We start from the raw sequence: 13,939 nt of genomic DNA, 5'->3' as shown, positions 1-13,939 counted from the left end.
AACCTGACCTGACCTGGCTGGGGACATTATCTCCGTGTTTCAGGTGAACACCGAGGCACGCTCAGGCTGCAAAAAGCCTTGGGAGGGCGGCTGGGACGGGTGCTGCTGGACACGTCCCGCGGGGCACCAGCGCTGATGACGCAAGAGCCGTCAGTAGCGGCCGTGCTCCAGCCAGGGAGAGGCGGCATGCGGGTGAGAGCAACGAGGCATCCAGGGCCCCGCAGCGATCCTGACCCTCAGGGATGCGTGTGCAATGTTATAACTACTACATTGCAATATATACAGTGCGCAGCAATCTTGCAATGCAAAATAATAGGGAAAAGGGCAGCTCGCAGCTGGGGGGTGCTGGCAGGAGCAGGGGTCCCGTGGAAATGGCCAGGCAGAGAGACCCCTGGACACGGAGATCTGGGGAGGCCAAACCCCTGGAAAAGCCCCAGCGGCGGTTAGCAAGGTATGGGGGACGCATCCTCCCCGAGAGGTGGCTGGGTCCGTGTCGTGATATCTCCCTTCTTCTGCCACATGAAGACACAGATGGTTTTGCTAATGTTGCTCGGCTGAGGCTGCTCTCAGCGATAGGGACCTGGTGGCAAATTGGAGTCCTGAAATGCATACCGCTTTTACAAGGTCACGGAAGCTGCTGCCAGGCCTATGCACCAAAAAACCCCTAGTGATGAGAAAAAAAATGTACTTTTAATTGCTTTTTTCTGTTTTACTTTCCATTTCACTTTAGGAGGAGAGTGGAGTCGTATTTTTAAGCTTGACCATGAAACCATAAAAGCTGAAAACTTTAAGAAAGGGAGACAGGATCATCTTATAAATCACTTGACTCCAGGAGCAAAGGCTTTAAGGAAAAAAAACCACCCCAAATATTGTGAGAATCACAATAAATCACAATAAACATTGAAAGATCTGGGAACATTTTTCCAAATAAATGCTCTTTTAAAGGAAGGCAGGAGTGGGCTGGACCTCCGCAGCCCCCGAGGTGGCTCACGCACCGCTCTGCAAAGCCTCGTGCCCGGTTCAGGTCAGGCTGGTTGCAAAGGCTGAGGTGGGACACCAAGGACATCTGCACGGAGATTTCCAGACCAGCTCTGTAAAGGTACAGAAACCAGAGGGACAAGCAGGATCCGCTGGAGAGAGAGAGAGAGCACTGCAAGTCAGGAGGATTTGGTGTATGTTTTTATTGTTTTAATGTCGTAAAAATGCTCTTCATGTAATTGCTTCTTTCATTCACTGGCATTCAATGATGACAAGCTGAAAGAAAAATTCATGTCAGGGTGAGCCAATGTGACATTGTGTTTTCAATTTTTCCAGCATTCAAAAAAAAAAAAAAAAAAAGAAAGAAAGAAAGAAAGAAAGAGCTCTGTAGGTGAAACAAAACAATTCATTTTGTATTCAGGATTTTTGTTTGCTTTTAACATATAATTCAGAAGAGGTAATTTGCTAACCAAAGGTCAATTCAAGGCCAACATTTGAAACATTTCATTTAGAAAATAGTGAGACAAAAGGTTTTGACTTTTTGGAAATGTGTGTTGCTTTTTTCCTGGCCAGCTCAGCAGTGGGCATTTGGTTGAGGGACTTGGGGTTAAACAGTGCTCTAAAAACTCCACCACACTGAAGCTCATCTCCTCCTGCTATTTCTAACAGCAGATGTGGCCTAGCCAGCCCTTGGCTAAGGCACCAACCTTGTCTGGCATCAGCTGGGATGTTAGCCCTAATACAGAAGTGATATTTTGCTAAATCAAGCAAAAAAATATGTATATATATATACACACACATATATATAAGCTTTGATCCTCAGGGTCCACTCCAGGGTGTCCAGGGCACTACACAAGCCAGCTCCCCCTTTCTCTGAAGAATATTCCTAAATTTGAAACCCACAGTTATGGCCAGCAACGCAAATCTGCATTTAATTCATTTTGATTGTGGCAAACAACCAACTGAGGAAACGCTGACCGGTGGAACCGGCAGCGCTGTTGGAGGGAACGCAGCAAATTCCCCCGTCCCGCTCTGCTCCCCGTTTTGGGCAGCCATGGTAAACTCGTTTCAGAATAGACCATGATGCCACATGGCACTTTCTTTTGACCTATCCTTGTTTAAACGCAGGCGTTCCCGGAGCTGGAAGGGGATTTGCTTCTGTACTAAGCGCAGTGTCCCACAGCAACCCAGCGTGGCCTGCGAGGGACTAGCCCCAGGCCTCCAATGGGGATGAGCATGGGCAGGATCCATCAGCAACGCTGCTTTATGGAGAGCTCAGAAGAAAGTGCATCCACTCTACAGCAGAGAAGATAACCCCACTGTGTGTCCCTCTTTTTCCCGTTCTTTAATACTATGGCAACAAAAGGGAGCAGGAAAAGCAGTGTGCTCCCCAAGACATCAAAACTAAAGCATACACCATGCTAATTTATCATTTGACTTACGGTCCCCTTAAAAAACAACAAAAAAGAATAGATATTTCTGCTCTGGAGCTAAGATCTTCATTAAATTAGTGACAAATTATGGAGAACTGACCCTGCCGTAACCCCTGCAGCAGTGGTCGCTCTCCAGTTTTTTAATCATGGTCCATGGGTTGCATGCAGGCCCTGAAAAAACAAACCGTGAGTTTTTGGGAAGCCTCTTGGGGCAGGTGGCATCCCCGAGGGATGTCCTGCCGCCCGGCAAGGCTGTGCTCGTCGTGTCGGCAGCGACACCAGCAGCAGCAGCGGGCCCTGGCAGAGGGGGATGCCCTGGGTCAGTGCCCGCGGGGGGAGCGAAGGTAGCGCCAGGCATTTCTAAGAGGCACCGGAGGCCCATGGGGTGCTGCTGCAAGCGCCTGGCCATCCGCCAGCCCATCTGCCAAGTAAATAGCCAAACACGCACAGCTGTACGGGGAGGCAGACATCTGCCGTCGGCCCGATGAGCCAGGCCAGGGCAAAGAGGTTTGCCTGGGACCCTCCCAACCCCCCCCAGCACAGGGAGCGCGTGGGGATGGAGGGGGAGCGTCGGTGCAGCCCTGCAAAGGTGGGATCACGCTCCCGCTGTTTGACACATTCTCCTTTACATCGTATATCCAGTTGCCTAAAGTACCCACTCACCGGAAAAAAAGACATTTTAGAGGCAATTAATATCCAGGGAATATATATACCTGCTTCCTACGCTTGTACATTTGTAATCCGAGTCTCTCCGATCACCTATTTACCTCCTTTGCGAGTGCCCTTTGGAGACTGCTGGGGCCACCGATGCCCGGAGAGCACCTGCGGGCAGAGCAGGAAGGTGAACGCTCACCTGCGGCCTGCTGTGTGTCTCAGTCCAGACCCTCGCCCACGCCTGCCTGCCACCTCTCCTGGGTGCATTCCCGGTGGAGAAAGACTCCAAGATCTGCTGAAGCCTGTGGGGAAGATCCTAGTGAAAGTGAGAGCTGCTGCGCAGTCTCTGCTAGTGGCGCCCTCCATGCCACGGATGTCCCTCCGCTGCCATCTGCCTCTTCCATCCAACCATCCCTTCTTCTCTCAGGCTCGTCCTCCCCGTGTTACTGTTCTCCTCTGAGGCTGGTGTCCTTGTCTTCTATCGGAAAGGCATTACAGTGGATGAGTCTGGATTAGCTGAGAAACACAGAAAACAGTCTGGAGATTATGTTTCCGTATACCCGCCACGTGGGCTCTGGTTTAACTCCAAAGACAAAACGTGCAAACAAGAAGAATCCTAGACAGCATGTGTCAGTCACGCTCATTTTAACTAAGTGCATCTCCCACAAACCATTTAATTACTCATCTCGTTATGCTTGGAGCGTGGCTGACTAATCTGAGAAGGACGCTGAGTGTGCGGAGTCTATTTGGAGTTACCCAGCACTGCGCACCAGGCTGTGCTTCGCCTCAAGTGATTTTCCTTCTTCAACTCCAACAAATCCACCAGGAGCTGGGATGAGCAGACCCAGCCTTCCTCAAAGCCATGTTCCTCAAAACCATCTCCTATCCAGTTCTCACCAGCTTGAATCCCAGGCCTGGGTTCTCAGCTGATGTAAACCTCGATAGTAAAGCCAACATGCAGAAACACCAGTGTGCTAGGAAGTCTACCAGACATGGTAAAAACCATCACAGTTTGGTTAAAGGAGACCAGATGGAAGGCAGGAGAAAAAGAAGTTCTCCTGCTGGAGCTGGGGGAGAACTGCCATCCCACCCAGCAACTACACTGAACAAGTGTTTCCAGCTTGGCCACTTTTCCACCAAACAAGCAAAGCCTCTTCCAGCCTATGTAATGGCTTGGCAACTAGGACACTCATCTGGGATGCAGGAAAACTCTGTTGAGGAACTACTGAATTGGGCAACACAGGGTATGTGTTCCCATGGCTCTGGGGAAAGCTCTGGCATCGCACAAGGATTTCTTCAGACTTCCTTCTCCCCTGGAAGTTCGGCAGCTTCCTAAAATATTTTTGTTGGAACTGGCCTGTTCTTGCAATGAACCAGAACTTTCTGTTGAAAAAGCGACTGAGTAGGACAAGTTCCCAACCACCTCTGTAGATGAGACCCCTCTTGCAGTCAGGGGAGGAAAGGCACTCGGAGACACAACATGCTGCAGAGCACACGGGAAAGAATTAGCGCCTGACTCACAGGACATCCCTTTTCTGAGTTTTCTTGTCTTCCTGATTGCTTTCACCCTTGGTGGGCAGATTTCATGCTCATCACTCATGAGTGCTTGCAAGCCACTTCAAGGCTCTTGCAGGATAAATTCGTTGTGGGAGCACTCTGATTTGATGCGAACAGGGGTATCACAGCCGTGAGACAACACTGCCTCACCTTGTCAGCGTTCATGATTTCCTTTTGGAGGGGGTCCCTTGTACAGCATCTAGGCTGATGCAAGTTTTCCCTGGCGCTGGAGGCAGGCTGGCACAGACCGCATCCTGCCTGCTCGGGAGCCCCGCGAGCTGCTGGCCGTGAGCTCAGCTCTTGCTCTCTCCTGGACGCGATGCTTTCCAAAACAAAGTGTGACTGAAACCAACAACCTCTTGCCACAGGTGATGTTGAGCCCTGTGTGTACATGCCAAATGGATGAGTTGTTTCCTTCGGAAGCAGCTGGGCCACCGCACCGAGGACGCTGGCATGGCTCAGTCCCGCCCGCGCACCCTGCACGGGGCCAGGCGATGGGGCACCCTCCGAGCCACCCCGCCGTCCCCGGGGTGCCCCGCTCACGCTGGCTTCCCCTCCCGGCCAGCGGCCGCAGCTAACCCGGGCGGGTGGGGAAGACGGGCCGTACCGTCCCCGCTGCGCTGCTCATCCCTGGCCTGCGCCGTTGCTCCTTCCTGCACGGCTCTCGCCCCCTCCTCGTGCCTCGACTCGTGGCAGGGCTGGTGACCGTTCCTCCGGCCCTCGCACACCCCGGACTGCCCAGCAAGGCCATCGCTTTGCAACACGAGGCGCATCCATTTCTCCCCAGCTGAAAGTGCTGCCTCTGCAACAACGTGTAATTTAGTATTAGCCCAGCACATCTCTATTACGACCTTGAGAAAGCGTTCTCGGTTACGCGCTCTTCCTCCCTCGCGAGAGGGCAGCGCTGGGGGCTGTTGCAGCAGGGCCATGCACTCCGCAGGCATTTTTTCTGCTGGGAACCAGCGATCCTGGGGAAAGGGCGGATCAAACCTCCCAAAACAGAGGGAGCAGAGAGGGGGGCCAGGAGGAACACAGGGTTGTAACACAGCACAGGGAAGCAGCAAGGCCCCTGGGTTGGGTGTCAGGACACCCGGGGTCTCTTCCTGCCACTCATTTTCTGTTTTTAGGTGGTGGCTAGTCCCTTCTCATCGCCCCCATTCTGCAGGCAGAGAAGTGAGCCAGAGAGCAGCTCAGTGCAGTAATTTCACACCCCTTCCCTCCCGGGTCTGCAGCATGAGCCTGGGGTGACTAAACGCAGCTGTGGCCATGTGGTTCCAGGTGCCTGGCACTAGGGGAGATGGGGGGCTCAATCTTGCCTCTCTCCCTCCTTAAGCAGGAGCAGCAGCCTATGCAACTAGTTTAGCTATGATGCCTTGCAGCAAACACTGGGTAGGAGAAATCCCCTACACCTCACTTGGTCCTAGAGCCATTTGGGGTGGAGAAGCTGCTCCACCCCCGGGCACCTCCTGCACCTGGGTACTGGGAGCACGCGGGCATTGGTGCTCCCACCAGCAGGTCCATGGGCTCTTCACCCCCTGCTGTCCCTCGCCATGCTGTTCAAGGTTAATCTCAGGGTCCCCCCCTCCCTCCCTCCCTACCAGGGCAGCAAGGCCAGCAGCACGGGCCAGGCACAGCTTCTTCAGGGACAGAGGTGAGGCTCCCCCAGCCAGGGCTGTTTTAGTCTTGGCTGCGATTAAAGAGGCAGGTGCCTCAACCTGAGCATTGCATCTAAGCAGGGAGGGCTCTGGGGAGAGCTTGTGTGGAGCACGCAGGGGAAAAACCAAGCCGGGTGCGAGGGGGAGCGTGGCACAGCTGCCGTCTCTGCCGGGCTCCCCGCCGAGGACAACCACAGCTCCCGCAGAGGAAAGGGCTCAGCCGGCCACAAGTGCCCAGGAAAGGGTGAGCGGGCAGAGAGGTTACCTCGCCGACATCCCGGAGTGGAAGTAGGCACCGTCGGCAAGGAGAAACAGCGCTCATTAGCAAAGGGAGGCCGTCAGGGACACCAGCCCACTCCTCGGCAGGGCTGGGGGAACCAGCAGGCAGCAGCATTTGCCCAGAGCCGGTCGCGTTTGCAAAGCTAATTGCATCCCTCGGGCTTGTTCCTTAGCTGAGTGCTGAGGCTGCACTCCTCTGTGCAGACTTGCCTTGCTTGTCCCAAAACAGGCAAAATTCACCTGTTTCTGCTCTCCCAAGCAAATAAATACATGTCAAAGGCTGTGAACAGCCTTCTGTGCTTTTATGGCTCGACACTAGTTGCAGGTGCATGCCGTAACACTAGTTGCAGGTGCGTGCCGTAAGCCCGTCCCCGCTCCTGTGCTGCCATACCTGCGGAAAGACGGCTCTCCAGAAGTTCATTTAGCAAACAGACTTTTCAGACGTTCTGGCAACTTTTTCCCAATCGATTCCAATCAATATTTGTTGCTGGAAGTGCTCTGTGCCACCTCCTCTACCCCTGCCACCTCCAGGGCCACCTTCAGTGCTGGGACCGATCCCTCGTGTCACATATCCAGACCTTGCGCCAGGGCAAGGGATGGGGAAGGTGGGACACTGCCCAGATTTGGCTCTGTTCTTCATTCCTTGGGTCATTCCCATTGGATTTGGGAGGAAAGACGGGAGTGAGGGGACACATGCAACAATACCATCCACCGGCTTTTTCCCGTTATCTCCTTTTTCACCCTTTCTGAAGGTAACGCAGCGGAGAGCAGCAGCAGATCGCTTCCCGGGGCTGCAGAGCAGCGTATCAATTGTGGCAGCTCCCGTCCGGCGTTGTCATACGCAGCGCAAAGTCACGGGGGTCAGGAACGGTGGCATCGCACATCGTCATCGGGCTGGGGGGCATCCGATGGCCCATCTGACCCGGGGCCCAGGCTGCCCCTGCGGGCAGTGTCGCCTCCCAAAACGTGGCTCTCGCTGCCTGCCGTCGGGGGGGATGACTTGTCTTCTCAAGGGGCTGGGCTCTCCGCACTGGCTGTAGCCCTGGACTAGACACCTCGCCTTTAGGGTGGCTAAGAAAAGATTTAATCAGAATTTCAGGGAAAAGATTGGCTCTTCTTTCATAGGGGAGAAAATCCTAATATTTCATGGTCTAAATAATAATATGGCATTTATTTTAGTCTTCTATTCAACTACTTGCTCTTATATAAAGTTACAGATAACCTAGAAAATGAGACTCTCCCTGCAGAAGGAAATCTATGGATTTCTCAAGATTTTTATTTCTGGACAACGCATTAATCATTAATTGCACTGGGGCTGGAGGGGGAAAAAAATCAGTATCGCAGCAAAGGGTAACAACCGCGTAAAGCAGCCCCTACGGCAGAGGCAGAGGCTCACCAAAGCCCTGGAGACCAAGCAGCTGGGCAGGTTTGCTCACGTCCCTGCGGCGGGTCGCGCCTGGCACGCTGCACCTCTGGCGTTGCTCCATGCCGCAGTGGATGCTCCAAATCTTTGGCCAGATCCGGGTTTGGGAGCCAGTTGGGCCAGTCTGTCGTATTACGTTTTTACGGGTATATAATGTTATGAATACTATTTACCTATTGAAAATGCTTCGGGCACAGAGGGATTTAAAAAGCCTGAGTTCTGGTCGCAGCTCTTTTTGCACCGTCGGCCTCTGCAGAACGGCACGTGCCTCTGCGCGCTGCGACTGCGGCAAAAGGCTGCGGGGAGCCGCGGCCCCACAGCGAGCCCACGGGGCGTCCTGGCCCGCAGGACTTTTTCGGAAAGCCCAGGGGCAGGGCAGCAGGGAAAGGCGACGGAGCTGCCAGCAGACGAAGGGGAACCACCACCATCAGTAGATAAAGCAGAAGATCTCATCGCCCGGCATCTTCTGGTCCCACCATGCCACCACGGCAGCAGGACCAGAGGCCGCGCTGAGATCCGCCCTGCCTCGCTCCCTACTCTTTGAGTACTCCTTTTGCTGGGTTTCCATGGAAACCGGCGGGTGCACGGTGCTAGCTCGGCTCCGCGCTGTCTCGGCCCTCTGGGAGAAGCGGCTGCCCCGGCTCTGCGGAGGGCTGCACCTCGCCACCAGCGCGTCTCCTGCGTCACCGCCCCACTCGGCGCGGGGACGCTTCCCGCAGCCGCTGCGAGCCACACCGCCCCGGCGGCTCTTGCATCTGTTAAACCCCTGGGGCTGATGGTATTTTCGTGCCGGCCCGCGGCGGTGAAGGGATGCTGGGCAGGAACCGCTCCCACCTGCTCAGCGACTCAGCGGCGCTCGTGGGCGCCGGGCGCGACGCTCTCGCCGTGCTCCTCGCAGGGGACGGGCACCTCCCTCCGCTGCTGTCACCTCCTGCAGGGCCCCCGCGTCTGCCAGGGGCAATTCATGGGCTGGGACCCAATTCCTGGGCTAGCGGCAACGCTGGCCGAGGCTGGATGCACCCCGCGGTGCACTGGCAGCCCCCCGGGACCACGCGAGATGGTGCTAGGCTATGGAAAAAACCCAAGGGAATAAAGCCGAGGTGAGGAAGGATCCCCACACGATGCTTTTTATGTACCACGCTGCCCCCAAACCTCAAGCAGAGATTTTTGGCAAACAAGCAAAGCCCTGCTCCATCTCCCCCCGACCCTCCTCTTCCCAGACCTTGCATTTTCCTATATCCGAATTCCCTGCTTCTGGCCACGGCTTAGTCACCCGCGGTTGGAAGTAGAAAGGAGCCGAAACGGTCTCTTGCGAAAAGCTGGCTGCCGCCAGCCCGGCCGAGTTGGGCAGGCCTGAGCCACTCGGGGGGTTCAGCGCAGCGTCCCAACTTGCAGACTTGCACTGCTCAGCTCTTCTGCACGGCCTGGGGAAAGCAGATAGGAAAAGCGAATCTGTCGTCAGCAGGCTTCGGCTCCCGCTGCGAGGGCCCGGACCTCTGCTGGGAAAGCTTTAGGGATTGCGGGGATTAAAAGGTTGCAAACAAACCTCTTTTTTTCAATGGATCCAGGCTCCTCTCTGGGCAAACTTCCCTGCAATTATTACTACTAATATTTGTGCTAAAGCCGGGCATGTGCACCTGACTCCCTGCTCCAAGAGACGGCGTAGAATAGCCCAAGGATTGCTTTGGCTAATGGGGAGGGGTGCTGGTTTTGGCCCCCAAAAGCAGCTGTAGGAGAGCCGGGAGGGATCTGGCCCTGGTTCCCACGCCATCATCACGCCCATCAGCCCCGTGACTCCCTGCTCCCTCCTCCTGCAGATTCATCCCACCGATTTTGATTAATTGCAGGTGGAAGAGGCCTTTCCGAGTGGGTGCTGCGTCGCCTCGTCTCCCTCCCGCGGGCGTCTGCAACGGCCCGATGGGTGTAAGGGGCATGGGGTGCTGGCATCTCCACGTGCCCGTGATGGGTATTTCGGCATCGGCACGCCGAGTCTCGGCGGCGCTGCACACGCGTCCGGGCTGAGTAGCACTCGCGCAGCGCAACCTCCGCTATCAGAAGTGCCCGGGCGGCTGTTGCCGGGCAGGAGCTGCACAGTCGCAGCGAGGCTGTTGTTCAACCACGTTGCGCTGGAGTCGCAGCCGTGTAAGAAGGGACGCGTGCTCTGAGCGGCTCGGGGGAAGATATCGCGGCGGCTCTTCTCCATCCGGCAGCGCAGAAGTGATGCAGTTGCTCTGCAGAGCCGGGCTGGTGGGAGCAGGAGCTCGCTGCCCCGCGACAGCCCTCCCCGGGCACGGAGCCACTTGGAAGCGTTTTCCAGCTTCTCTGGGATCTGGAAGCCCCACACTTTCCCTGTTGCTGCTAAACCTTAAACCTGTTATGAAATATAGATTCTGCTCCATAACCAGTTTCTCAAATGAATCACTCTCCGCTCAGGTTGGCAGACGCCGCTCTGGTCACTCCTCTCTGCACCTTCTCCGGTATGAAATCGAGGATCCATCTGCGGTGTTAAATCAGGTAGAAACCCTCCACCTTCCCTGGGTTACCAGACCTGCCAGATGAAAGATGCTCAGCCGAAAAGTGAACTCTTGCTCCTCCTTCCCGGCGGCCGGCAATGCGAACTCGGCCGGCAGTTAGCAGGACGTGTTTATCCTGCCTCCCACCCTGGGAACGAGGAGAGGACAGCCCTCCTGGCCGTGTCCGGCGGGACCTCGGCCCCGCTCCGCCGCAAGTGCTGTCAGCGGTATCGACGCCGACACGGGCTTTTAGACCCTTTACAAAGCCCGCGGGTGTCCCCTAGGCGAGGGGGAAGAGCAGTAAACCCAAACATCCCGACTGCAATAACAGCATGGAAAAAACCCACAAAACATTCAAAGAGGAGATACTGTTTCCGGCTATTCCAGCAGTGTGGCTATATTCATCTTAAACTTAGGTAACACCGTTGTACTGGCTGACGCGGGAAAGTGGTGATTTTGGCGGGAGTGTTAACGCATTGACCCCCACTAAGAGGCAGATTGTTTTTATTTGGTTTGGCAGTATTATTTCCTGCCCGGTGAACGCGTTTGGAGACAGCCTCTGTCTTGACACACGAACATCTGTGTTTCCAAAACCGTTACGTCCCGTACAGGGTCACTGAAGCCTTGCAGGAGCTCTCGGCCTTCCCCGGCGGGATGAAGCACCCGTCCGGGGCCGGCTCGTCGCCCCGCGCTCCCCCGCCACGGCCCGAAAGCGGCGGCCTGCCCGATTGCCCTCCGTGGGGGGGGAAACCAGCCGCCACGGGAAACCGAGGTTGGTGAAACCCGTTCTGTTTGTGGACGGGTGCTTCCTAAATCCCAAATACTAAATTATTTAAGTATGTGCTTACGCCTTAAACATGTGGCTAATACTATTGACTGCAGCCAAACTTGGGGACATCAGCTTGTTAAACATGCACCCAAGCACTCAATCCTTCAAACAGGAGCCAAAAGGCAAAAATACTCTATTTATAAAGGCAAAAGCTTACTCTCATTTTTTTAAATGCTGCCTTGGACTTAGGAGCTTCTGAAACTCAGACCTTCCGCGTTGCTTCGCTGCTGCCTTGCCTTTCTGGTTTAACAGTCTGCAGTAAGGATGCCGTGTCCTTGTCCCCACGAGCACTGAACCTTGTATTTATCTCCCGAAAATTGCTACGCAGTGCAAACCACCTCCTTTCCAAGAGCGCGGTACGGATGGAGCCCTTCCTCGACGCGCGGGGCGGAGAGCAAGGAGCAGCTTCCGGCGCTCCGGACCGCTGTGCGCCAAGGGGGATGAAAGTTTCGCACAGAATTAGAAACACAGCTCCCTTTCCTGTGTGTGTATTTGTGTTGTGTGAATACAGCCAAAAAAAACCCCTTGGCAAGCACTCCTTCGCTTTGAATGAATGTGCTGCGACCGCCTCTGCACGGTTCCCACATTTGCAGTGCGGCCGGAGCCCCCCCCGTGCTGGGCAGCGAGCGGGGCGAGGGCAGGGCGAGCGCAGCCGCGGTGCCGCGCGTCGGCGGGGAGCCCCCGCGCTGCGGAAAGGCTCGTTCCCCCGGGGAAAGAGCAGGTGCTTCGCTATTCCGACGCACGCAAAACGCTTCGCCGCTGCGGCGCTTCGGAGCGCGCCGCACACCGGTGTTTTCCCAGCGGTGCCCACTTCTCCCCCGTTAGTCCCCTGTATCTCTCAGCTCCCCTGTTTTACGCATAGTGCATACAGACAGGGGTTTTTTTCTGCATAAAATAGCATGATGCTACTCTGGAACGGGTGTGCTGGAAACCGGAGGCTCTGGGAGCGGATCCGGACGCCTCGCGTGCGACGTCCCCCGTGCGCTCCCTCCGTTGGAGCAGCACCAGTCAGGACACTCCTCGTCTTGCGTTTCGTGCGCTGGGTATCGGTGAAGAACTTCCTTCTGCATTTTGCGTCGTTGAAAAATTGCCTGCCGGAGGGGGAAGAGAAGCAGGACGTCTTCCCCGCGGCTTGCGAAGAGAGAGGGAGGAAGAGCTCTGCCGGATAAATCATTCACGCCCCAGCCCGGGCTGGGTGCTGGCATCTGGCGAAGGCGTCTCCACGCGTAGCTCCGGCGACTCGAACCCCACGGCCGGAGCTGGACCTCCGGGAAAGCCAGCGCCGCCGGGGCCCGGAGCTCGTCCCCTCGGCGCGGCTCTCGACCTGCGCGGAGCAGCGCCCGCGCGCGGCCCCCCCGCCCCAGCCCGGCGGAGCGGTTTGCTGGGCAAACGCCAGAAAGCCAAATCTCACGCTAAGTTAAAAGGCCAGGAAAGAGGAATAAACAAACACTGAATATCTCCACAGGGCAAATATATATTATCGACACCAGGGAGATGCCAAAGTCTACTGATTTGCAGCTGTACGTGTGTTCCTGAAAAGATAATTATCCCGCCGAGCTCCCGGCTCTCGATGACGCAGAAAGTAAACTGAACTTTCCTGCTTGTGGCTACATCAACACGCCGAGCAGATAAACAGGCACACGCAAAGGGCTCGTGGCACGGAGGAAACGGTCAGCAATCCTCTTTCACGAGAAATGAGATTGGGAATACGGTAATCTCCTAAATGGGCATGGCTGACGCGCTGATAAACAGAACCGCTTTTTATTACAGTGATGCGCTCGAGGGGAAGAGCATAATCCCAGCCCAAGTGCTCGGGAGGTCACTGCCCGGCCTCTCCCCCCCTCGCCCAAATCGCCCCATTAGTTTGATGGGAGCAAACGAAGGCGATGGCCCCGCGCCGGGCAACGTCGCCGCGCAGCAGCAGGGCGTGCAGGAAGCGGGCAGCAGCTTTGCATCCTTATCTGGGGACATCAGCGAGCGCCTGCCCCGGACCGGGGGAAGGAGCTTGCGTTTCCCCGGCTGCAGCTTTGCATCCTCTGGTTCCCTCCTCCTGGGCACCTCTGGAAGGAGGCCGGCTCTGCTTTCTCCCCTCTCCCCCACTTCAGCCTCCCCAGCAATGCTTGCAGAGCGCCCCGCGCAGAGGCAGAGCCGTTCGCAGGTGACCTCAAACCCAGCTCAAGGCCCTAAAGCTGCAGGGTTCGTTTTTTCATGTGGTGCCTTCGCACGCTTCCTCTCCGGCGCTGCAAAGAACAGCTTTTGCAACCTGGCGCGGGCGGGAACCCTCGCCCGGCTGCCAAAAATACAGGCTGGAGCCAAATTAAAGGCAAAGGACAAAATCCCATTTTATGTATGTTTTTTTAGTCTTAAACCACAGGGGAAAAAAAAAAGGCCATGCGAAAAGCTCCAGGCAGTATGACAGTTAGTGACATGCTAATGAACACCCAGCAGCATCAAAAAGCCATAGGACCATCACCGACCCAAAGCACCAGCCACATCAAAGAGTTACAAACAGCCCCAAATTAAACCGTCCAACCAGCAAACCAAAGCACAGCAAAAGCTCCCCACTTCTGCAACGTCCCCTCGGTCTTTCCTCCAACCCTTTCCAAATAAACAGCTTT

The sequence above is a fragment of the Dromaius novaehollandiae genome, chromosome 13, assembly GCF_036370855.1.
Source record: "Dromaius novaehollandiae isolate bDroNov1 chromosome 13, bDroNov1.hap1, whole genome shotgun sequence".
In the NCBI taxonomy this organism is placed as follows: Eukaryota; Metazoa; Chordata; class Aves; order Casuariiformes; family Dromaiidae; genus Dromaius; species Dromaius novaehollandiae.
This window is presented reverse-complemented; position numbering follows the sequence as displayed.